Here is a 24,437-nt window from a genome sequence, read left to right as displayed (position 1 = left end):
CACCTATTAATTACGTTCTGTATCCGCCACTGACGTAACGTAGGAAAAATGGAAGTTAAAATACTGAAATAAATACTGATAACATATTTTGAGCATTTAAGTGCTTTATATATATATATATATATATATTAGTGCTGTCAAAGTTAGCGCGTTAATAACGCGTTAAAGCAAAATCATATTAACGGCACAAATTTTTTTTAACGGGCCATTAACGCAGCGCGTATTTTCTGTTTGACCCGTGGCCCAACCCCTAGTTGGAGAAATGGAGATACACAGTGTTGCCAACTTAGCGACATTGCAGACCCCTTTAGCGATTTCTTCCCTTCAAAAAAGCGCCCAAACCTTATTTAGTTTCTGAGAATCGCCGGTACCGCTCTCCCAGCGCGCGCGCGCACCCCTCTCTCTCTCTCTCTCTCTCTCTCTCTCTCTCTGCGTCTCGCGTGGCAGAGAGGAGCAGCACTTTAATTCAGTTAAACACAGATATTATGTTGCTTCTCTAATTTTACATGAAACTATAGCCGAAATCACAACACAAATATTGTCTTTATCTTGTGTATTTGATTTCATCAGACGACGGCTCGATTATCAGGATTTTTGTGCATTAACGTCCAAGATTAACATCTTGGAAGGGAGAGCTGGTTATGTTTATTGGGTCGCGTTTCAGTCACTATTTCATATTCATTCCGTTGTTTGACAAAAGAAACAGTAAAATATACCAATGAAAACAGTTTTATTTAGAATTTAGCTTCATTAAAATGGGCACAGAGAGAGACAAACTAATGTAATAATAAATAATAAATGTACATTTAGCATTTTCAGAAGAGCTGCCCTGTCATGCAAAAATCTAAACATGTTTGTGTTAGTAAATTGCTCAGTGCAAAGAAAGAGAATAATGGGAACCTGGTATTTCTTTGTTCTTTCTACATGTGTCTAATAGACGAACAAGTTCTTTGAAAAACATCTATGACCTTTGAAACATGTCTCGTCTTCATGCTCTATGTTGACTGTGGTTTTTAATAATAAACATACATTTGCATAAAGCATTCATATTTATCCATGCCCATGTTGATTTAGAGTATTACAAACTTGAAAAGTTTTAATTTAAAGTACATTTAGAACAAATACAAAATGTGCGATGAATTGCGATTAATCGCGAGTTAACTCATGACAATCATGCAATTAATCACGATTACATTTTTTAATCGATTGACAGCCCTAATATATATATATAATTCCCCCGAACCCCCCTAGCATTTACTGTCCACCCCAGGTTCAAAATTGCTCCTATGCTCTAACGAGTGTCCGTGCTCAACTAAGGCAGAGGCGGCATCTATGCCGGTGAACCGAACAATGGTGTAATGATTCAGTTCGACTCCCAAGACAAGACATGCTCACCCGACTGGCCAATAGGAACATGGCCCCGCCCATGACACAATTTTCACAGTGAAAGCAAAATCCTGACATGAGAGCAAGAAATTTCATCGAGAGCAAAGAAAAGCGTTTTGAGAGAAACACTTTTTTTTTTAGAGAAAATGTATTCACACTGATGGCAAAAAATATGTATTTGAGAGTTTTTTTCAAAGTATTTTGAGAGATTTTTTTTCTCAGAAATAATAAAAAAAAATTCAAATTTATATTTTTTTATGTTCTATGAGAAAATACTTTCTCTCAAAACTTATTATTAATTTCTTAATGTCTCAAATATTATTAATTTTTGCTATTGGTATGAAAACTTTTTCTCTCAAATATTCTTTTTTCTCTCATGAAATGCTTTTTTGCTATCAGTGTGATAACTTTTTCTCTCAAACTTTTTTTTTCTCTCTCAGATCATTTATTTTCTCGCATGTAATAAAGACACAATTCTAGCTCCATACCATAAATCAATCAAATTGAACATCGAACTACTCCGACACGTCTTCATTTTGGTTGCCCCAAATAACAAAGCAAGAATAAGAAAAGAAAAATGCAAGAAAAAAGAACAGTTGAGTGTTTTCCCATTTAACATTTAAATACACAAAGCAATTAGCACTGAAAGATAGAATCTGTATAAGCAGACAGTTTTGTTTAAAAATCGCTCATATATTTTCCTAAACATTGTCAAACACTGTTAAAAAATTCTAACCTCTCCAAGTCAAGATTTTCTAGTGACTGGTCACATCTTGTTCTGACTATTTAAGTAGTCATTTAATTTTGGTTTTATTTAATTGGTTAAGATGCATCATGTGACTTAAGGCCTCATTATGCTTCTGCGTCAACTCCACGGCGTAGCTACGTCGTCACTCCTACGGCGTCGTGGCTGTGTTATGGTTCTGCGTCGGGTTGCATTGCATCGCGGTGCATTTCACCGCCAGAACGCTTGGTGGGGTGTGGTTCGCGAATCTCTTTGCTAGTTTGTTTTGGTTCCGTGCGCTGGTTCCGCGCGAGCGAAAGAGAGAGAGTGTTGTTGCCCGTCTATGGTTGTTGCAGCTGGAGCTAATCGACGTTGAACAACAAATGTAAATAAACTTTTTTTCAAAACAACCATTGATCTATTAATGTGCAATGAGTAAAAAAGCACGCCAAGAACAAAGGGCAAAGGTTTAAGTATACAATAAAAAAAAAAATAAGAGTAATAGGTACAAGAAACACACAATATAAAACTGAAACACAATATAAGTTAACCGTAATATAAAACATTATCTAAGAAAATGAACTATTTACAAAAGTGCACTGAATCACGAGGATGCAAATGTTCAGTCTTGCTCTCTGCTCTCATACACCAATCACAGCCCTTGCGGTCTGCGTCGCCTCGACGCGTAGTTACAATTTTTTGGAGGTGCACGTCGAGCTACGGCGGAGGGGTTGGAGAGGGGTTCGCGGCGACGCAGAGGGGTCTGCGGGGGTACGCCGTCGATTCGACGCAGAAGCATAAAACAGGCTTTAGGTTAGAGGTCGTGGTGGCCATCTTAGTTTTCACTTCACCACAGCAGTGATGCAGCCAGGCGGGAAGGAAGTCGACCGGAAGTTGAAGTCGGCCGGGTGCCGACATCTTGTAGCAGAACTTCACTTGCGTTAGCATCCCATTGACTCCCATTCATTTTGGCGTCACTTTGACAGCGAATAACTTTACATCTGAGGCGTTTAAAGACTCCATTTGTCCATTATTTATTTCTAAAGATACACGACAATGTATAAAATGCTCCATTACCTTGTAGCTTATGTTATGGACCCGTAGAAGCAGTTTTTGTAAAAGTAGGCTAACGATTGCGTCATAACCACGCGACTCTCTGTCGCACACTAGAGAGATTACCGTATAGACGGGAGGAGAAGCTCGCGGGCAATCGGGGGGACGTGGAGGCAAAATGACAATATAATTAATCAGAATACCTAGCAAAAGTTTCTCATGCTCCAAGCTTATGGACAGCTCCTACTCACACTCTCCGTCTCTGCAAGATTCGGAAGGGAATGATTCCGATTTCTCTTGGCACAGCTACTAGAAGACAGACGGGTTGCTCACGTGGTCCGTGTAACGCTTTGCTCGGTTTGAGTCTGCGCGTCAGGAAAGGAAGTGCTAAGAAATCGCTGAAAATGGGCTTCACTTGTCTCAATTGAGTTCCAATGGGGTCGCTGTGTCCATTTCTTTTACTGTCTATGGATGCAGCAGCAGATGTCTCTCTGATAAAAGATATATTCTTCTGTTATTTCATGCCAAAGAGGCCATCGTCTGTAAGTTTGTTTATTTAATATCATCCATGTTAAAAACAAAAAAAAAGTATTTCATAGGATTTAAGAAAACATTTGTTGTACATTTTCAAAGAAGATTATTGTTATCTTTCTTACAATTTACTTATATTCATACTTAATTCTTAATGTACATTTTCTGTTTGTATTGTAGTTTCACAAAAATGTACGTTGTGGGACTGAAGATTTCTAAGTAAAACACCGAAAAAGAACTTCTTTGGTTTCGACTTTTTCTTCAACCCTCATCCTGTTTAACTATCTGTTGAGGTGCAACATACTTGCATCAGGGACAGAATACATCTAAATTTTTAAATTGGCCCAAGTGCAATTCTTGTTGCAATAGTCTGTTAACATTGGCTCAATGAGAAATAATACGTCAGACTAATTGAAAAATTTAGATGTAACCAGTCACTAGAACTTTTTTACTTGGGGATGTAATTTTTTATGTTGTGGCAAGTGCATTATTTCCTTTTAAAATAATTGTATAACTTCATGACATGTATCACTATATTCTATAAAACCTTAGTTTGAAATCATTTTTTTTGTAATACATATTATTTTGTTTTTCTTCTTCTGAAGTCGTAATTACGATGTCCATTTTGTTTTAACTAGGAAACTAGGCCTATTTATGATTATTTCTGAAGGCAGCATTAAACCCACAAAATGTCAGGTGGTGGTGCAACTGTCCGAACAAATGAACAGACTAAGAAAACAATTTAAAATGGTGTCTTAATAATAAAAAATTAAAAACTATGCCATCATTTTAGGTTTGAAACTTTAATATAATTGTTTTTTTATTCATATCAGTAGTTTTAAAGCTGTTGAGATAATTGAGAAACTTTTGTCCAGCAATTTGTATATTCTCAAATGTTATTATGAATTTACAAGGTAATAACAGTAAACATGATAATGCATCATCCAGAGGAGCCTAACTGATCTCTTTGGCAGAGTGAAAACGTTTGTAGAGCTCTCTCAAATACTGATAAAAACTGCTAATTTCAAGTATGGGTAGGTTGGTGGTACACTTTCCATGTCAGGTGGTACAAATACAATACATAATATTTTTGTTGTACCACCTGACATAAAAATTTAAATTAGTTTAAACACTTTAAAATATCATTTAACATCTGAAAATTGTTTAAACACATTGTCTTCAAGAGTGTTGATGTCATTGAAGTCTTCCCAAGTGAGGCTGGATCCGAACTGGAGCTGCTGTAATCTCTAGTAAAATATGATGAGCATCCTGTAGAAACAAGGAGACAGCAGGAGAAAGATTAGCATTGCTGCTGTTCATATTATTTCAGGCAAAAGATGGTCATGTGCACTTTTTACTATTTCATCACATAGTGCAAGATTATGAGATGTGTTGAATGCTTGGCTAAAGAGATGTGTTAATTGAATGCTTGGCTAAAGAGATGTGTCTTTAAGGATATTGTGTATTAGGATAGTGTTTCTGGGCCCCAAACATTATCAGGAAGGTTAGTCCGTTACATTCTATTGAATTAATAGGAAATCATCTGATTTTAATGAGAAAACATGGCCTAACGAGTCAGCATTTTAATATTTGAATACTATACATTCTTACAATGCAAACGTCCTAAACATTATCAATTATTATTATCAATGTTGAAAACAGTTGTGCTGATTAATCTTTTTGTGTAAACCAATGTAACAGTTTAATCCATTTTCTTTTTTCTCTCTCCAGGATTCATTGTTAAATAGACCCAACATAGGGGAGCGCGGGGCACAACATAACACGAGGCTAGTTGTAACACACTTGTTTTAAATACTTCCACACATGACGAAACTTGGTGTATTTACTAGTTGCCATATCAACACTATATAGAGAAAAAATTGTGCCAAAATTAATTTTTTTTTTTGGAAGATATCCATAGACATTTATTAAACCGTAGCAAAAGTACATTTCTTACTTAAGTTAATTTTTCATCTCTATTTTTTGTGTTTATTTAAAATTAGACAAATCTGATATTTTTTTAATCTCCAATATGTTATTTAACAGTTGAGATAGTTCTTTAATGCTTCGCTGGTTCTAGCAGAAGACACTAGCCGGGTTTAAATCCCAGTTGTGCTGGTGGGGCATGTTGTCACACTGCGTAACAATGTGCCCCTATTAGAAATATGCTACTATATTCTATAGTTTTATTAATTTTATTGAGAAAACGTGAGAAAAAGGTGAATAAAGACTGAGAGTCAATGTTCAGAAAATACTAATTATTTATTTGTTTTGAACTATGTTGTATAGCTGTGTTTTCCTGTGTTCGTAGTCAAAACTCAAAAAGGAGTTTATATTTAATTATTAAAAATGGCCATTATTTTATATGAAAAAGTTTTTTAATTGTATTTTATTTAGAAAATATTTTAGTTTGTCTTGTATTTTTTTTTTATTAGATCAGATAACATTTTAAGCTGTCATATGGTCATGTTACAATGTGCACCTATGGGGCATGTTGTCACATTTCACTTCCATTCTTTCGGGGTATATCCAGAAAAAAGTATATACTGTATTAATAAAACAAAAACACATAATTGTACTAGACATGTTGGAAATTAATGTGGGAAAAAATAAATACTCTGAACCATAAGTAGATTTACACAAACTGAGAAAGTCAAAAAGCGTTACTTTGTGCCCCGCTCTCCCCTATATAAACAGTAGTTTACACTACTGGTCAAAAGTTTGGGTTCAATAGAGTAAAAATATTTTATTAAGCAAGGATGCATTAAATTGACCAGAAGAGAGAGTAAAGATTTCGGTTTCAAATAAATGCTGCTTTTTTTCTATCATTCATCAAATAACCCTGAAAAACACAAAAATATGAAGCAGCACAACTGTTTTCAACACTGATAATAATCATAAATGTTTCATCTATGGTTTTAGTTTTACTTATTCACTTATTCATATTGCTCATACAGTGTCACTTACTTTTGGATGTCAAAACTTTCTTAAAATAAATTAAACAAATAAATGTAAATATGAGAAATTAAAGAAAATATAAGAAAATAACAGATGCATGGTGATATACAGTAGGTGACAAAATATTGTGAGAAAATGGATATGAAGTTATTTAATGAGCTTCCTCACTTCACCTGTTTCCAACTTCTCTGGCAGCAGCTTTCTTCAGAAATGTTGAAGTCGTGGAGCTTCCCCTCTGTTGTAGAGGGATTATTTTGTTGCTGCTGAAATCACATAACTATTTTTTAATCAATTTGTGTTAACCATTGAGCTAGTTTCAGCCAATTTTCACATTCCATGTAAGTGACGTCATCGAGTATGTTTATGTTAAATGCATACGTTTATGTTAAATAAATTAGCTCACTTCCAAACTTATTTTTTACAAAACTATCAAAACCTCTCATCTACCCATAAGATGTTTGCGCGTTAAGTTCATATTCTGAGTCCATCTGCTTGCCTGTAGCCTATATAGTAGCCTACAGCCCCAATAAGGTGCGAGTTTGGTCTTTCTTATCACTGTATTAGTCCATTAAGCTATGTTAAGTGTTTTGTCCCAACGGAAGGGGAATCCTTGAGTATGAGGTATTGAGGGAAACCGATTATAATCCCGTTCATAGAGAAAGCTGATGACATGTAGGCTACACAGGGAAAGTAACAATGAAGTTATTGAATGAAACATAAACACAGCTTTTGTGTGTTTATCATCTTTTCCGCATATACTGTATACTGACACAGATAATCATTTTCATTTTATGAATGAATGACTTGTTCTAACTGTTGCCATAGACAGTATAAGAAGTGGACAGAGCCATCTCATTGGAACTCAATTGAGACAAGTGAAGCCCATTTTTAGCTATTTTTTAGGACTTCCGTTCCTGACGCGCAGACTCAAACTGACTCAAACAGAGCTTGACGACGTAGACGTGAGCAACCACTGCAACGTCTGTCTTCTAGTGGCTGTGGCATGAGAAATCTGAATCATTCCCTTCCGAAACTTGCAGAGACGGAGAGTAGCTGTCCATGAGCTTGGAGCAGGAGAAACTTTTGCTAGGTATTCTGATTAATTATATTGTCATTTTGCCTCCACGTCCCCCCCGATTGCCCGCGAGCTTCTCCTCCCGTCCATACGGGAATCTCTCTACTGAGCGACAGAGAGTCGCGTGGTTATGACGCAATCGTTAGCCTACTTTTACAAAAACTGCTTCTACGGGGCCATAACATAAGCTACAAGGTAATGGAGCATTTTATACATTGTCGTGTTTCTTTAGAAATAAATAATGGACAAATGGAGTCTTTAAACGCCTCAGATGTAAAGTTATTTGCTGATAAAGTGACGCCAAAATGAATGGGAGTCAATGGAATGCTAACGCAAGTGAAGTTCTGCTACAAGATGGTGGCACGCGGCCGGCTTCAACTTCCGGTCGACTTCCTTCCTGCTTGACTGTTGCTGGTCTTCGTCAACAACACGTGCTTTTGCACCATCTGCTGGTGAGATAGACTAACAGCAGATGGAGAGTATGCTCGGTAATCTACTGCTTTTCCTGCAGTTCCTGGATGTCAATGTTGAATTTACTGTCGAATTTGCAAAGCGAAATAAAATGGACCGAAAATTGGCAGTTGAATATTATAGGTTGTATTTTTAAACAGTTTGAATATTTTGGAAGTGAAATATGAAAGGTGAATATACACTCACCTAAAGGATTATTAGGAACTAGGGCTGTGAAAAGATTAATCGCGATTAATCGCATCCAAAATAAAAGTTTGTGTTTAAATAATATATGTGTGTGTACTGTGTATAATTAAATTTGTATATATAAATACACACACATGCATGTATATATTTAAGAAAAACTGTTATTTATATATAAAAAAATTATATTTATATATAATATAAATTATATATAAATATATACAGTATATGTATGCAAATATTTTTTAAATATATACATGCATGTGTGTGTATTTATATATACAAAATAATTATACCAAGTACAAACACATATATTATGTAAACACAAACTTTTATTTTGGATGCGATTAATCTTTTCACAGCCCTATTAGGAACACCTGTTCAATTTCTCATTAATGCAATTATCTAATCAACCAATCACATGGCAGTTGCTTCAATGTATTTAGGGGTGTGGTCCTGGTCAAGACAATCTCCTGAACTCCAAACTGAATGTCAGAATGGGAAAGAAAGGTGATTTAAGCAATTTTGAGCGTGGCATGGTTGTTGGTGCCAGACGGGCCGGTCTGAGTATTTCACAATCTGCTCAGTTACTGGGATTTTCACGCACAACCATTTCTAGGTTTAACAAAGAATGGTGTGAAAAGGGAAAAACATCCAGTATGCGGCAGTCCTGTGTGCGAAAATGCCTTGTTGATGCTAGAGGTCAGAGGAGAATGGGCCGACTGATTCAAGCTGATAGAAGAGCAACTTTGACTGAAATAACCACTCGTTACAACCGAGTAGGGGTGTGCAAAGCAGCCGGTATTTGTATCTGTATTTGTTGAGGGGGGAAAAGTATTTGCATTTGTATTTGTATTCGAGTAAAATTCAAAATAGGTGTAAAAATCCTGTTTTTTTGCGTTACACTTCTAATTTACGTTATAGTGTAAGTATTCTTTAATTATATCCATTATAATAATTATGGATATGCAACATTGGTTGATGTTTTTCCATAAATCCAGCAATGAACATGTAACAACGAATGTCATTGAAAAGAAAATAACATAACAGCCATTACTTACGTTAACGTTACTCTGTCAACAGCCTATTGTCTAAATTACCGAGCTAACAGAGCTACTAGTGTTGTCACGGTACCAAAATTTCAGTATTCGGTACCAATACCAGTGAAAATCCACGGTTCTCGGTACCAATTTCGGTACCAAAGCTTAATTTAGATTAAATTTACATATATTAAAGTGTATATCACGGTTACAAAGATGTGTTGTAAAGTTTTCTTTGATCGAAGCAGAGACCAGTGAGACAGTTGGGATCGCGTTCAACAGAAGTTGTTCTTTATTGAGAACTCCACTGTATGCGGCTGTAGAAACTTCCAACATGATCTGACTGAGGGAACTTTACATGGTATCTTATAGGCCATTCAGTGGGCTGTCCTTAAAGGTGCTGAACTTACACACAGCCTTAGAGATGACTACTGAATCTAATCATCTAAAGACAATAGAGGCAATTACCCCCAACTGAGATAATGGTACCCCCAAATTGTATAAACAACACATGGTCACGAGAACCAAGACTAGGTAAACATTTACACATAGTTCAACTCTTAGTAGAAAGATCAAAGACTAACAAAACCCCTTCAAAGGAAACTGTTAAATCTAATCAGTAAATGGATGCCCTCATGTTCACCTTGAATGCCCAATACAGTATAGTTCACCTTAGTTTTTTTATGTGATGTTATGTAGGGAAATAGGATCAGCAGATCTAAAAACATATTCTTAAATTTTAATCCTTCAGATGGAAACTGTAGTATTAAAAACACTTTACAATAAGATTCCATTTGTTAGATAACATTAGATAAAATGACCTAACAATAAACAATAGTTCTCTTTCATCATCTCGTTTCGAGATCCACCTATGGGAAGGGCATCCGTACCTGACCTCTGCAGAAGCATCCAATTGCACCAAGTCTGGCTAACAGACAGAAGCGCGCAGCCAATGCCAGGTAAGGCCACACCCCCTTACCTAAGGCATATAGCTGTCAGGCACGCTGCTATACCTCAGTTGACATTCGCTTCTTGCGATCTCTGCACTGACACAGTTCGGTTGGATTAACGTTACGCTGCTCACTTTCGAGTCTTCAGGAGGACATATCGCCAGATCAGCCTCCGCCAGACGTGAGTGACAGTCGTTTCTTCAGCCTATCATCCGGAGCCGCCCGCGCTCTCGCTGTCCTTACCTGCTCCTCCTTACATGGCTGCCCGCCACGGATTTTTCCGAGTTCTTCACCGCTAGCCCATCCATGGCTATGTGACCATCTAAACAGCCACTTCTCCGGGGAACAGCCTATCACGACGAGCCTGCCCAGCCGCGTGTGGTGCTCTAATCGCCGCTAAGGACCCTCTCGTTCTGCGTGGTTTGCTTGGGCTTAACACGCTCAAGAAGCTTTGGAGAACCCGGAGAATTGCGGTCATTGTAATTGCTGCACATGTAGCTTTTTACTAAGCCGGCTTTTAGTTGCACGACCCAGCGCGCCGTGCTCGGCCTTTCTGACTCGGAAGGGGGACACGGTGATGATGACGCGCTACCGGGGGACTCCCGGAGCGCCACCTCTCTAAATATTTGAGCTGACATCAGCCCAATCCACATTCCCTGAAGAGGACATCTTCGCGGGAAAACCTCACTCTCGTTGACGAACCGGCCGGTTCCGGCGACGGGGATGACGCGGTCCTTTTAGCGTTCCCTAGGCTAGCGTTTACGCGGCTTTACCTCAGTCCATCCTCCTGTTTGTGAGCGAGCGGCCGTTCGTCTCAACATTGTGTGGCCAGCTCCACAGAGCACCACCGACCAGGATAGGAATATTTACGACGGGTAAGCGCTGAGACCACCGCCCAGTCTGAGGAAACAACTCTTAAAACTGGAGCGTCCCGCTAGACTGTTAACACGGTCTCACGGGCCTTGATGTGTTCCGATTACGTGTTGAGGCTTTCAATTTATGCCTTCCTAGGAAGGCGGCCGCGAACGCAAGCGGCCTGCCTGTTGTTCGACCGTTGGGAGTATCGAGCAGCGTTCACGGGCCACGAGGACGTTTAGTGGACGTTGTATGTGTGTAACACTTTACACACATAACACTTTAAAACAAACGAATTAAATAAATCCGTTACAGAGAGAGTATCTCTCTCCGTGGATATTATTTTTCTGCCTGCAGTGTGTTTTTAGTGGACGTTGTGTGTGGAAGGCTTCGGCCCCTGTGTTCCCCAACACAAAACACACACATAACTAAATAACACTTTAAAACATACGAATTAAATAAATCCGTTACAGAGAGAATATCTCTCTCCGCGGATATTATTTTTCTGCCTGCACTTAAGACTGCCCAGTTCATGTGTTCAGGAGATATGTGTGTTTTCCGCCCACTTTCAGGCCTTGTGAGGGAAAGTTTAGCACAGTGGACACCACACTATGTTCCCCTCACTCTGTCAATAAAGGCTCCGGCCCCAGTGTTTGCCCAACACAAAACACACAAAGTTACGAATCAAATGAATTCGTTTTGGAGAGAAGACCTCTCTCCGCAGAGAAAACTTCTCACTGCAGAGGGAGGAAATCCCTCCGAACCCCTGCATGTCGCCTCTAGTGTGCCCACTAGATGGCGCCTTTGCATCACGAATGAACCAGCTGGGCCCATACACCCCCGCTCCGGCCCGAGCGGGGGCGCTCTTGAGTCATGAAGCGGCTTGGCAAGCCATTTCAGCGTCCGAGTGGGTTTTGCGTACCGTAACCTAGGGTTACAGGCTGCAGTTTGCAATAAAACCTCCACTTTTCAACGGCGTTCTCTCTTCTCACACAGAAGAAAATGCCTCACACATTCTGAAAGAGGAAATTTCCTCCCTCCCAAACAAGGGAGCGATTCAGATGGTGCCACCCAATCTTATAAACCATGGTTTTTATTCCTGGTATTTTTATGTTTCCAAAAGGCGTGGTGCCCCCCGCCCTATATGGACCTTCGAATGTTGAACAAACATTTGAGGAAATACAATTTCAGAATGTGACACAAGGCTCTCTCGCCCGTGCCATAAAGCAGAACGACTGGTTCACATCAGTCGATCTGAAAGATGCTTTCTTTCACATAAGTATCTACCCTCCACACAGGAAATATCTTCGTCTCACCTACCAAGGCATTTGTTACGAATTCACAGTTCTTCCGTTCGGGCGAAATTTGAGTCCCCGAACTTTCTGTCTGTGTGCGGAGGCGGGCGTGGCGTCCCTGAGACTATCAGGGCTGAGAATTCTGAATTACATATACGATTGGTTCATCATAGCCAAATCGAAGGAGAAGGTGTCGCTGGACACCGGCCGGGTGCTCGCGCACATCACATCCCTCGGGTTCAAGGTGAATGCGAGCAAAAACATTCTGACTCCCAGTCAGAATGTCTTTTTCCTGGGCTTGGAATTGAACTCAGTCTCCTTGCGAGCGCGTCTCTCTCAAGAGCGCGTTCGCTCTCTGATGAACTGTCTGTCTCAGTTCAGAGAAGGGGCGAGAGTACAATATCGCACATGCCTCAGGCTGCAGGGTCTCATGGCTTCATCTATCCAAGTTGTGCCGTTGGGTCTCCTGAGAATGAGAGCGTTCACGAAATGGGTTTTGTCACTACATTTCAGCCTTATTCGCGATCTCTGCTGCTCGGTAACAGTGCCTGCTCGGCGGCCCTGCGCCATTGGGAGAGCGAGAACTTTTACGTTCGGGGAACCCCCTTGGGACGGTTACGATGCGGAAAGTTGTGACGACAGATGCGTCCTTAACAGGCTGGGGAACCACCCAGGAAGGCAGAATGGTGAACGGTCTGTGGCTGAGCAGACTACGTTCAGCGCATATTAACTATTTAGAGCTTTTACCATTTTGAAAGCTCTGAATCATTTTCTGCCTCGCCTGCAGGGACATCCCGTTCTAGTACGGTGCGATAATACCACGGCAGTGGCTTATATCAACCGTCAGGGCAGCATGCGCTCGTCGAAACTCCACGTTCTAGCTTACAGGCTGTTGGTGTGGAGCAGACGGGTTTTTCTGTCATTACACGTGACTCATGTTCCGGGCATTCTGAACAGAGGCGCGGATCTGCTATCGAGGGGAAACCCAATCTAAGGGGATTGGCGTCTTCACCCGCAGATAGTGGAGATGTTATGGATGAGATTTAGACAGGCAGCCGTAGATCTTTTCGCCTCGCGCGAAAACCACCATTGTCCTATGTTCTTCTCGACTAAAGGACGTGGACGCGCCCCTCAGGGCAGACGCACTGGCCCACCCATGGCCCAAAGTGCTGCTGTATGCTTTTCCTCCCCTGTGCCTGATATTTTCACACTGGCCAGGGTGAGAGAGCACGGCCTGTCTCTCATTCTGATAGCACCCAGGTAGCTCAAAGCCCTGTGGCTGGCAGAGATAATCCCTCTGTTGTACGCCGAGCCATGGCGCCTCCCCCCTCGCACGGACATACTGTCCCAAGCCAACGGGGAGATTTACCACCCCCACCCGGACAGGGTGACTCTCTGGGCCTGGCCCGTGAGAGGACGAACCTAAATGCACTGGGGCTCCCGCCGCGTGTTATCGCCACTACTCAGAATGCCAGGGCCGTTTCCACACGATCCCTATATGACTGGAAGTGGCAAGTGTTCGAAGGGTGGTGTGATGGGCGTGGTCTCACATCTTATCAGTGCTCGGTGCCTGATATTTTGTGTTTCCTGCAAGACCTCATGGAAAGAGGCAGGTCCTTTTCCACCATTAAGGTCTACCTGGCTGCGTTTTCAGCCTGTCATGTGGGTTTTGAGGGCTCCACCGTCAGGCAGCACCCTCTAACCCGCAGTTTTATGAAGGGTGCACGCCGCTCTTTGCCGGTCATCAGGAGATCTGTTCCAGAGTGGGACCTCTCCATGGTGCTGGAAGCGCGGTCTCTTTATCCTTTTGAGCCTCTGGGAAGTATTTCCCTTAAGCTGCTGTCCCTCAAGACAGCTTTGCTCTCGGCCTTGGCATCTGCTAAACGGGTCAGTGAGCTACATCAAATCAAATCAAATCAAGTATATTTGTATAGCGCTTTTCACAATACAGATTGTATCAAAGCAGCTTCACAGTATTAAAATAAAATAATACAACAAAGTTTGTTTCTAGTGGAATTTATTGATTGATAGAATAAAATTAAATATCCCCAAAATATCCCCAACTGAGCAAGCCAAAGGCAACAGTGGCAAGGAACCGAAAAACTCCATCAAGTGACCTAATGGTGTCCTAAAACTCCATCAGGTGACCTAATGGAGAAAAAAAACCTTGGGAGAACCCATGCTCAGTCGGGGGCCAGTTCTCCTCTGGCATTTATGAACTAGAGGCTGGATTGTAGTTTGAAACTGTGAGATTAACAATATTATATGAATGCCTGGCTGAAAATATGCATCTTTAATCTAGTTTTAAACTGGGAGAGTGAGTCCGAGTAACGAACAGTATCAGGAAGGCTATTCCAGAGTTTTGGAGCCAAATGCGAAAATGCTCTCCCTCCTTTGGTTGATCTGGATATCCTAGGTATGACCAAAAGCCTCGAATTTATTGATCTTAAAGAGCGTGATGGATTATAGGGTGATAGAAGATCCGTTAAATAGACTGGAGCTAAGCCGTTTAGGGCTTTAGAAGTCAATAGCAATACCTTATAATTAATACGGAACTGTATAGGTAGCCAATGTAGTGATGATAAAATCGGTGTTATATGATAATATTTTTTGATCTAGTAAGAACTCTAGCGGCTGCATTTTGGACTAACTGTAGCTTGTTTATTGAGGATGCAGGACAACCGGCTAATAAAGCATTACAGTAATCTATTCTCGAGGTCATGAATGCATGAACTAACTTTTCTGCATCAGAAACTGATAGCATATTACGTAGCTTAGCAATGTTTCTAAGGTGGAAAAAGGCTGTTTTTGTAACATACGAAATATGATTTTCAAAAGACAGGTTACAATAGAGTATAACACCCAGGTCTTTTACTGTAGAGGATAAAGTAACAGGACGTCCTACGATGTCAAAGTGGTATTGTGAGAGGTTCTGTGGGCGGTTTTTTGAACCGATAAGTATTACCTCTGTCTTGTCTGGATTTAATAAAAGAAAATTACGCGTCATCCAATCTTTTATATCTTTAACACACTCTGTCAATTTGGATAATTTAGCGTTTTCATCCGGCCGTGATGAAATATATATTTGAGTGTCATCAGCATAACAATGGAAACTAATTCCATGTTTCCTTATAATATTTCCAAGTGGCAGCATATATATTGAGAATAACAGAGGGCCCAACACAGATCCCTGCGGCACTCCATAGTTTACTGGAATTATGATCGATTTTTCTCCATTTAAATAGACAAAATGGTAGCGGTCAGATAAGTATGATCTAAACCAGCTTAATGCTTGTCCTTGAACACCAGTATAATTTTGTAGTCGATCTAAGAGTATTGTATGATCTATAGTATCGAACGCAGCACAGATCAAGTAAAACTAGTATTGAGATGCAGCCTTGGTCAGAAGCTAAGAGTAAATCATTTGTGATTTTAACGAGCGCAGTTTCAGTGCTGTGATGCGGCCTGAATCCTGACTGAAACTTTTCATAGATATCATTTTCTTGCAAGAAAGAGCCCAGTTGAGTGGACACAACTTTTTCTAGTATTTTAGACATAAAAGGTAGATTTGAAATGGGTCTATAATTTGCTAGATTATGCGGGTCTAATTGTGGTTTCTTAATGAGAGGTTTTATAACTGCCAGTTTAAATGTTCTTGGAACATAACCTAAAGATAAAGACGAGTTAATAATATTGAGGAGAGGCTCTTCCACTACAGGTAACACTTCCTTCAGTAGTTTAGTTGGTATAGGATCTAATAAACATGTTGTTGTTTTAGATGAAGTGATAAGTTTATTTAACTCTTTTTGTTCTATAGTTGTAAAGCACTGTAATTGTTCTTGCGGGGGGGAAATTGAGGCTGAATTATAAGGTGCGATTGAGGATTGAACGTTTACAATTGTGGTTCTGATGTTTTCTATTTTCTCAGTGAAGAAGTTCATGAAATCATTACTACTAAACTGTAACGGGATATTTTGTTCGGGTGACGTCTGTTTATTTGTTAGTCTAGCCACGGTGTTAAATAAAAACCTAGGATTGTTTTGGTTGTTTTCTATTAGTTTGCGGAGATGCTCAGCCCTGGCCGCTTTTAGGGCCTTTTTATAACGTGACATACTGTCTTTCCACGCGATTCTAAAGACCTCTAAATTAGTTTGTTTCCATTTACGCTCTAAATTACGGGTTTCTCTCTTTAGAACATGCGTAGTATTATTGTACCATGGTGCTTTAATTTTCTCTGTGACCTTTTTTAATCTAACGGGTGCAACAACATCCAATGATCTAGAGAGAATGGTGCTCATAGTGCTAGTTAGTTCTTCTAGTTCATCTGTTTGTTTGGGTTCAGGCAGCAGCTGAGACAGATTAGATAAGCAACTCGAGAAATTATCTATGGTGGATGGAAGGATTGTTCTGCCTGGTCGAAAACGCGGCGCCGCATGACATATTACAGCAGTACGTAATATGCAAGTTACCAAGTAATGGTCAGTGACATCATCACTTTGTGGAATGATATCTATATCGGTTGGATCGGATCCATATGATATAATTAAATCGAGTGTGTGATTAAGACGATGAGTTGGTCCGGTGACGTTTTGTTTGACCCCAAAGGAATTTAATAAATCTATAAACGCAGCCCCTAACGCATCATTTGGATTATCTACGTGTATGTTAAAATCTCCAACAATTAATGCTTTATCTACATTGACCAATAGATCTGAGAGAAAATCTGCAAACTCTTTTAGGAAATCAGCGTAAGGCCCAGGCGGTCTATATACGGTAGCCAAGGCTAGAGATAATATGGATTTTTTTCTAACATCTAAGAGCGTAACATTTAGTACAAGTATTTCAAACGAAATAAACTTATAACCCGTTTTCTGAGTAACATTGAGAATATCTCTATAGACCGCTGCAACACCGCCGCCACGACCAATCAGACGGGGTTCGTGCTTATAGGAGTATCCTAATGGAGTAGACTCATTTAGACCGAAATAATCATTAGGTTTAAGCCAAGTTTCAGTAAGGCAAAGTACATCGAAGCTATTATCCGTGACTATTTCATTTACAATAACTGCCTTAGGTGTGAGTGATCTAATGTTTAGAAGACCTAGCTTTAGAAATTGTTTTTGGTTACTAATAGCAACATTTTCTGGTTTAATAACAATTAGATTTTTTCTAGATCCTGCAGTAGATTTATTATTTGATCTCACTAAACGAGGAATAGACACAGTTTCTATGCAATGTTCTACACTATTTATATCATTTAATTTGGTGCAGCAGAGACTATGATTTGAACTTTTGGTTACTAGTCAAAAGGTATTTAACATTTTGGAGATGTTATCTGACAGAAGATCCGATCCGAATCTGCTTGGGTGTAAGCCATCAGCACGGTAAAGCCTAGGACGCTCCCAAAACAGATTCCAATTATTTACAAAGAGCAGTTTCTGCTCATTGCACCATGATATTAACCATTCATTTAGCGCGAATAATCTACTAAACTTTTCATGACCTAGTCGGTACGTGGGAAGCGGTCCTGACACAATGATCGTTATATCAGGCGATGTGCTGCGTACCGTATCGATCAGATTCCTGAAGTCTTTCTTCAGAACCTCTGTCTGTCGCAGCCTGATGTCGGCCCCTCCCGCGTGCAGGACCACAGTTCCGACGCGCTCGTTCAGAATCTCGGGAACGTGAGCAGCGATTTCAGAAACACGAGCACCAGGAAAGCAGTGACTATGCACCTTACTTTTATTTAACGTAGCTTGTACGTGTCGAACGATGGAATTACCGATGATCACAGCATCGCGTTCTGTTTCGCGAAGAGGGGAGAAGCGGTTTTGTGTGGATATCTCGAAAACCGGGAGGGTCGGAGAGAGTTTTCTAGACCTGACTCGCGTCTTCCGCTGCGGAAATATCCAGGCTTCGTGGTGGCATGTTGGAGCCGGCGTAAACGAGACCATAGCTGATCGCGGCCTCGACGCTCGTGACCGATGCTGAGTAACGCACGGAGTAGACGAGGTCGGAGTCAGCGGGTTAGTAACGTTGATCACTGATTTGTGTTCATCGGCGCGTGATGTTTCAAGAGCTAACCGCCGGTCTATCAGCTCGGCTTTTCTCACTAAAAGGTCGTGGATCTGTTTCTCAACAGCTTCCAGCTCAGAATTTCAGAGCACCACAAAGTCAGACCTCAGCACCTTTATGTACCTTTAATGTAAGATCGTTCTTAGGTCACATACCAATTTAAAATCATAACATTAAAAACTGCAATGGTACTGTTTTTAAAATCATGTGTAGTAGGCCTAAGTGTACAGTAAGTGTGTGTGTAAACATGCTTTAATGAAGTAGACTTCAAAACCTTTTGAATTTGAGCTTACAGTTATTTCATCAACCTGTCTTTTACATAAACTTACAAAATAGATACTTTAACTTAGTCCTCAGATAGAGGAGGGTTGCTGCTAGCTCTGTTAAGGTATTTCTGTCCCTCCCAAACTGCATTGAAATGGTATGTTTAGCAGCCAGAATTTAAAAATTTTCAGATTGTTCAGATTGTGCCCCCCCAGAATTTTGGCTTGCATGACGCCCCTGCCTGTGTTCACTTCGGAGGTTTTGGAGCTATCCGCTTTTCACCCTCCACCCTTTGCCTCCTCGGAGGATCAGGGGCTGAATGCTCTGTGTCCCGGTCGCGCTCTGCAAGCATGTATGACCAGGACCAGTGCTTTCCGCAAGAGCGACCAGCTCTTTGTTTCAAGGGCTCCCCCACACAAGGGGAGTCCCATTTCAAAGCAATGCCTCTCACATTGGCTTGTGGACGCTATACTATGGCTTATGAAGCAAAGGGAGTGCAGCCCCCAGGGGGCATCAGAGCTCATTCTACAAGGGGCTTAGCCGCCTCTTGGGCTTTGTTCAGGGGAGTGCCACTGCAGGACATCTGCTCCACGGCCAGCTGGGCCTCTCCTCATACCTTTGAGCGTTACTACCGGTTGGATGTCACCAGAACCTCGGTGGCACACTCGGTCCTAGGGGTAGGGTCCTCTTAGCCCTTTCCCACAGCCCCGTTGGGTTAACCAACGAGGAGTGAATGGGCCGGCTGGCCATGTTCATTCCTGTCACCAAGCATTCGCATTCCTTCTTGGGTTTAGCTATGTGCATTGGTGGTGCGGGGGCCATTATTATGTATGGGTCTCATGCATTTTTCATGCCCTGCTTGTCCACAGCAGTTTAGCGTGGCGTCACCCTTGCAGGGTCATGTTTGTGGGACGTGTCAGGCACCGCCTCTCTGAGGTGACCGTCCTTCTCTGGCCTTCAGAACCTCACTGTGAGTGTATTGGGCAATCGGGGAGCTGTCCATGTCTCTCCCATAGGTGGATCTCGAAACGAGATGATGAAAGAGAACAATAGGTTACTGTCGTAACCCCGGTTCTCTGAAACATCGAGTGGAGAGATCCACCAGCTTCGCCCCGCTTGCCGCACGAGAAGCGAATATACTTACTGAGGAATAGCAGCGCGCCAGACAGCTATATGCCTTAGGTAAGGGGGTGTGGCCTTACCTGGCATTGGCTGCGCGCTTCTGTCTGTTAGCCAGACTTGGTGCAATTGGATGCTTCTGCAGAGGTCAGGTACGGATGCCCTTCCCATAGGTGGATCTCTCCACTCGATGTTTCAGAGAACCGGGGTTACGACAGTAACCTATTGTTATATACTGTCGCAATTATTCTCCTTGGGGTTAATTTAAAATTCATTTTTAAAATCAAAAGTTAACATTATTTAATGCACGATGAATGAAGTGAACAAACATGACCAATCAAGTGTTTGTATTAAATAACATTCACAAACATTAATTAATGTTGAATTAATGTCATTAATGTTGTAAAAGTATATTGTTCACTCAATGTGTTGATGTTAGATAACGCATTAAGTAACGTTAATGAATGGTATCTTAGTGTTACCAAACTATACAGGAGATAAAACGTGTTTTATTTGACTTGACTGTACTTTTATTTAATCCAAAACTGCATTCATATTTCATTTTAAAAGGGCTTTTTAAACCTGCTAAGAGCCAAGAATAAGCCTAGAACTGCTTTTCTGACGGACTGATATTAATGACATAATGGCGGCTTTTTATTTCATTTCTCATCTCCATAAATATATCTAAAGCTAATGCAAGGGCTAGAAATCAATTAATTATTTGCTGATACTTCCTCATCATCATGGAGAGCGCAGTTCGCACCGCTTTCTCCTTTCCACAAGCGCTTTGCTCTCTCGTGGCGTCTGTTGTTGCTATGCAACCGCGCCGCTCATTTGAAATCTGCACGCGTAAAAAACCTATGTGAACGGCCCCGTATGACAACGTGACATTAGCCTAATCCAAAATATTTCCATATGTTGCTCTTTCCTCCTTTCTTATCAACAAGTGGTTTACAGCCACCACATCAGAAGCACCGCCGGTCAGGAAATGCAGCTTTTTGATATAAAGTTTTTCTTGTTCCCGAATACAAATATTTGTAAAGTATTTGTTCGAAATAAGTATTCGTAAAAAACACATTATTTGTGCCTTTCCAAATACCGTATTCGGGTTCGGCTCCACCCCTACAACCGAGGTATGCAGCGAAGCATTTGTGAAGCCACAACACGCACAACCTTGAGGAGGATGGGCTACAACAGAAGAAGACCCCACCGGGTACCACTCATCTCCACTACAAATAGGAAAAAGAGGCTACAATTTTCACGAGCTAACCAAAATTGGACAGTTGAAGACTGGAAAAATGTTGCCTGGTCTGATGAGTCTCGATTTCTGTTGAGACATTCAGATGGTAGAGTCAGAATTTGGCGTAAACAGAATGAGAACATGGATCCATCATGCCTTGTTACCAGTGTGCAGGCTGGTGGTGGTGGTGTAATGGTGTGGGGGATGTTTTCTTGGCACACTTTAGGCCCCTTAGTGCCAATTGGGCATCGTTTAAATGCCACGGCCTACCTGAGCATTGTTTCTGACCATGTCCATCCCTTTATGACCACCATGTACCCATCCTCTGATGGCTACTTCCAGCAGGATAATGCACCATGTCACAAAGCTCGAATCATTTCAAATTGGTTTCTTGAACATGACAATGAGTTCACTAAAATGGCCCCCACAGTCACCAGATCTCAACCCAATAGAGCATCTTTGGGATGTGGTGGAACGGGAGCTTCGTGCCCTGGATGTGCATCCCACAAATCTCCATCAACTGCAAGATGCTATCCTATCAATATGGGCCAACATTTCTAAAGAATGCTTTCAGCACCTTGTTGAATCAATGCCACGTAGAATTAAGGCAGTTCTGAAGGCGAAAGGGGATCAAACACAGTATTAGTATGGTGTTCCTAATAATCCTTTAGGTGAGTGTAGATTATTGAATTTTTAATAATGAAAATGTGTTTGAAATGTTTTTAATTGAAATATTCACAGCTTAAATATTCAACCATGTTGAGTTTCAGCCCATAAAAATGCAAGCCCTAAAAATACAATGCATTAAAATGCAAACATGGTTAATGCAATGACTATTTTTTTAAAGTAGGCCTAGTGCAATTCAACAGGCTTTTTTTATTTCAAAAACATTTGACATTATTTTACTTCCATACATTAGACTATATTATGATGTTGATTAAAATAATTTTAGCACTAAAACCTCGACTTGAATCATAACTTAGGGCCCAAACGTCACTCAAAAGCACCACATCTGCACAAAAATCAAAGAGGAAACAGTCGTAGAAAACAATAAATTAGTCGACATCCATGTAAAGTTAGGCTACAACATGCATTTGCATTTTAATAATGGCAAGTGACCACTCCTAGCCTGGTTCTACCAGACTCTCGTACATTTCATTTGTACAGAGAGTCTGGCCTCTCTCCATTGAGAAACGTTTACTTCCTTGTAGGCGGGTTCTCTGTTAAAGTTCAAAACTATTGGATCTGCCCAGAGTCACTCAGGATCTGCCATAGCCAATCGCTAACGTGTGGTCGTAACGTAATGTCATGCGCCGAAACCGGCCGGAAACAACAAGTCCGAATGATCAGAGGATTATGTTTAGAATAAGATGTCTGTCTTTTATAAAGTTTATAAAGCGACGAGAATACCTTTTGTGCGCAAAAACAAACAAAAATAACGACTTTATTCCACTATTCATTTCCTTCTCTCTGTGCCTCGAGTCTTTTCAAGTAGTTTGATAGAGCAGCGCGTCTGTGTTGTACGCCACACGTTGGCTCACTATTGGCCGACGCTAGTCATGTGTGTGATCACATCAACGTCATCGTTCTCAGCCACTCCCTCTGTTCGCTGATTGGTCCTACAAAAAATTGATTTCTGGAAACCTAAGAATATACAGCAGTCCCAGACGTAGTACTGAAGGAAAATGAAATTGAGCGGAAGTGCGTAGGAGGGCGCAGCCAGGCTAGACCACTCCAGGGCCATCTACTACTGTTGATGGCCAACACAGTAGTCTACTACTAGGCCTAATGTGTTGCTGGCATCTTTGAGACACTCAGCAAGACGCTAACAAGTGTCTGATTGACAAGCTCAAAGTTCCAAAGGGTTGTGCTCTGCCCTTGCTGCAATGCAAAATGACTTATACAAGTCATAAAAATGAATAATTAAATAAGTCATTCAAATATTCTTACCGTTGTCTCTATGCGAGCTGCCATCTTGCCGACAACATCTGGTTTTGACATCTCGTGTGAATTGGACAACTTCAAAATACGCCCTACTGTTACGGCCCTCTCTTGCAGTCCGCAGACAGACCCATCTCGGATATTGGACTTCGCGTTTGTTGATATTGAAAACTTTAACCATTAAAGACCTTTCTCTTTCAGCATAAAATAAATCATCAAGATATTTCATCGGCATATCTTCATCAGTGTAAAAGTTTCTATGTAAGTCGGGGTTTGTCTCTGTTAGTCGGCTCATAAGATCTCTGGTTGGGGTGCGGCAATGAAACCCAGCGCTGACGAACACTCAGAGGACGACTTTAATATCTCTACGGATCATCTACTATCACTCAACTCTACATTAATATGAAGAGCGCACTTATAGTCTTTCTTTTCCCATTACTATCGACCGGTAAGTGTTTTTTGAGCATATATCGGTATATCAGCACTTTCAGTTTCTCTTTTCGAAACCCGGAAATGCACATTTTCTTTACAGTATAATTAATATCAGAGTTTCTTGAATAAATAACTGTGATCAGTTTTATCAAGGTGTTGCAAGCTTTTTTGTAAATTGTATAACAATGATTCTGTAATATTTCAGTCCCAGGTAGATACAGATATTTAGGTTATTGATTACCTACACGCAGTGCTCAATGAAAGTTAGGCTACAGCTCATGTGTTCACTTAGACATTAAAACTCAATGCTATGAAAAATAAATACCCCCCGCCCCCTAGACCTTGCGTTTCTGTTTATAATGTAAATTAAAACTGAATACGCAAACTTACTTTATACACAGTATTTGTGCACATATTTATCTATGTGAGTGCTATGAATAACTTGTGCACGTCACTGGAGACTGAAAATGCAGAAGAGTAGTGTTATAATAATAATAATAATAATAATACGTTTTATTTTATTTATTTAACGCCTTTCAAGAACCCAAGGACACTTTACATAATATTGACAGTTATACAATCAGGATTTAGCAACATGAACAGGCAGACAGACAGTGATCATATTTTGTATGAAAGAATGCAAAAGTAAGGCACGCATGGATCTGAAATTTAAAGTATACAATTAGTTAACATAGCATAGTGTAAATAAATGAGTTTTGATATCAGTTTTAAAGGTCTGGAGGGAGGAGACAGCGGGGAGGTGTACCGCCAAAAGTGCTAATACTAGAGCTACATTTTATAATAAATATTTAATATATCGTTCTTATATTTTTTATTTATTTTTT

At 40.5% G+C, this 24,437-nt stretch overlaps 1 protein-coding gene and 1 long non-coding RNA gene across 2 annotated transcripts in view; one reads left to right on the top strand and one right to left on the bottom strand.

The window, feature by feature from the left end:
• Positions 1–4,484: 4,484 nt before the first annotated feature.
• Positions 4,485–23,896, bottom strand: LOC308701966. Its single transcript, XR_014031543.1, has 3 exons — positions 23,170–23,896; positions 6,826–6,915; positions 4,485–4,963 (listed from the first exon to the last, which is right to left on the bottom strand). It is a non-coding gene; the product is annotated as an uncharacterized lncRNA (long non-coding RNA).
• Positions 23,233–24,437, top strand: part of LOC308701937 (uncharacterized protein) — a 37,535-nt gene continuing 36,330 nt past the window's right edge. The window contains exon 1 of the mRNA XM_081384418.1: positions 23,233–23,608. The gene's annotated coding sequence lies outside the window, so the exon portion shown is untranslated. The remainder of the gene's footprint in view (positions 23,609–24,437) is intronic.

This window comes from Scardinius erythrophthalmus, assembly GCF_964197995.2.
Source record: "Scardinius erythrophthalmus genome assembly, chromosome: 14".
Classification (NCBI taxonomy): Eukaryota; Metazoa; Chordata; class Actinopteri; order Cypriniformes; family Leuciscidae; genus Scardinius; species Scardinius erythrophthalmus.
The sequence above is the reverse complement of the archived record's forward strand: the minus strand, read 5'-3'. Positions and strand labels throughout refer to the sequence as shown.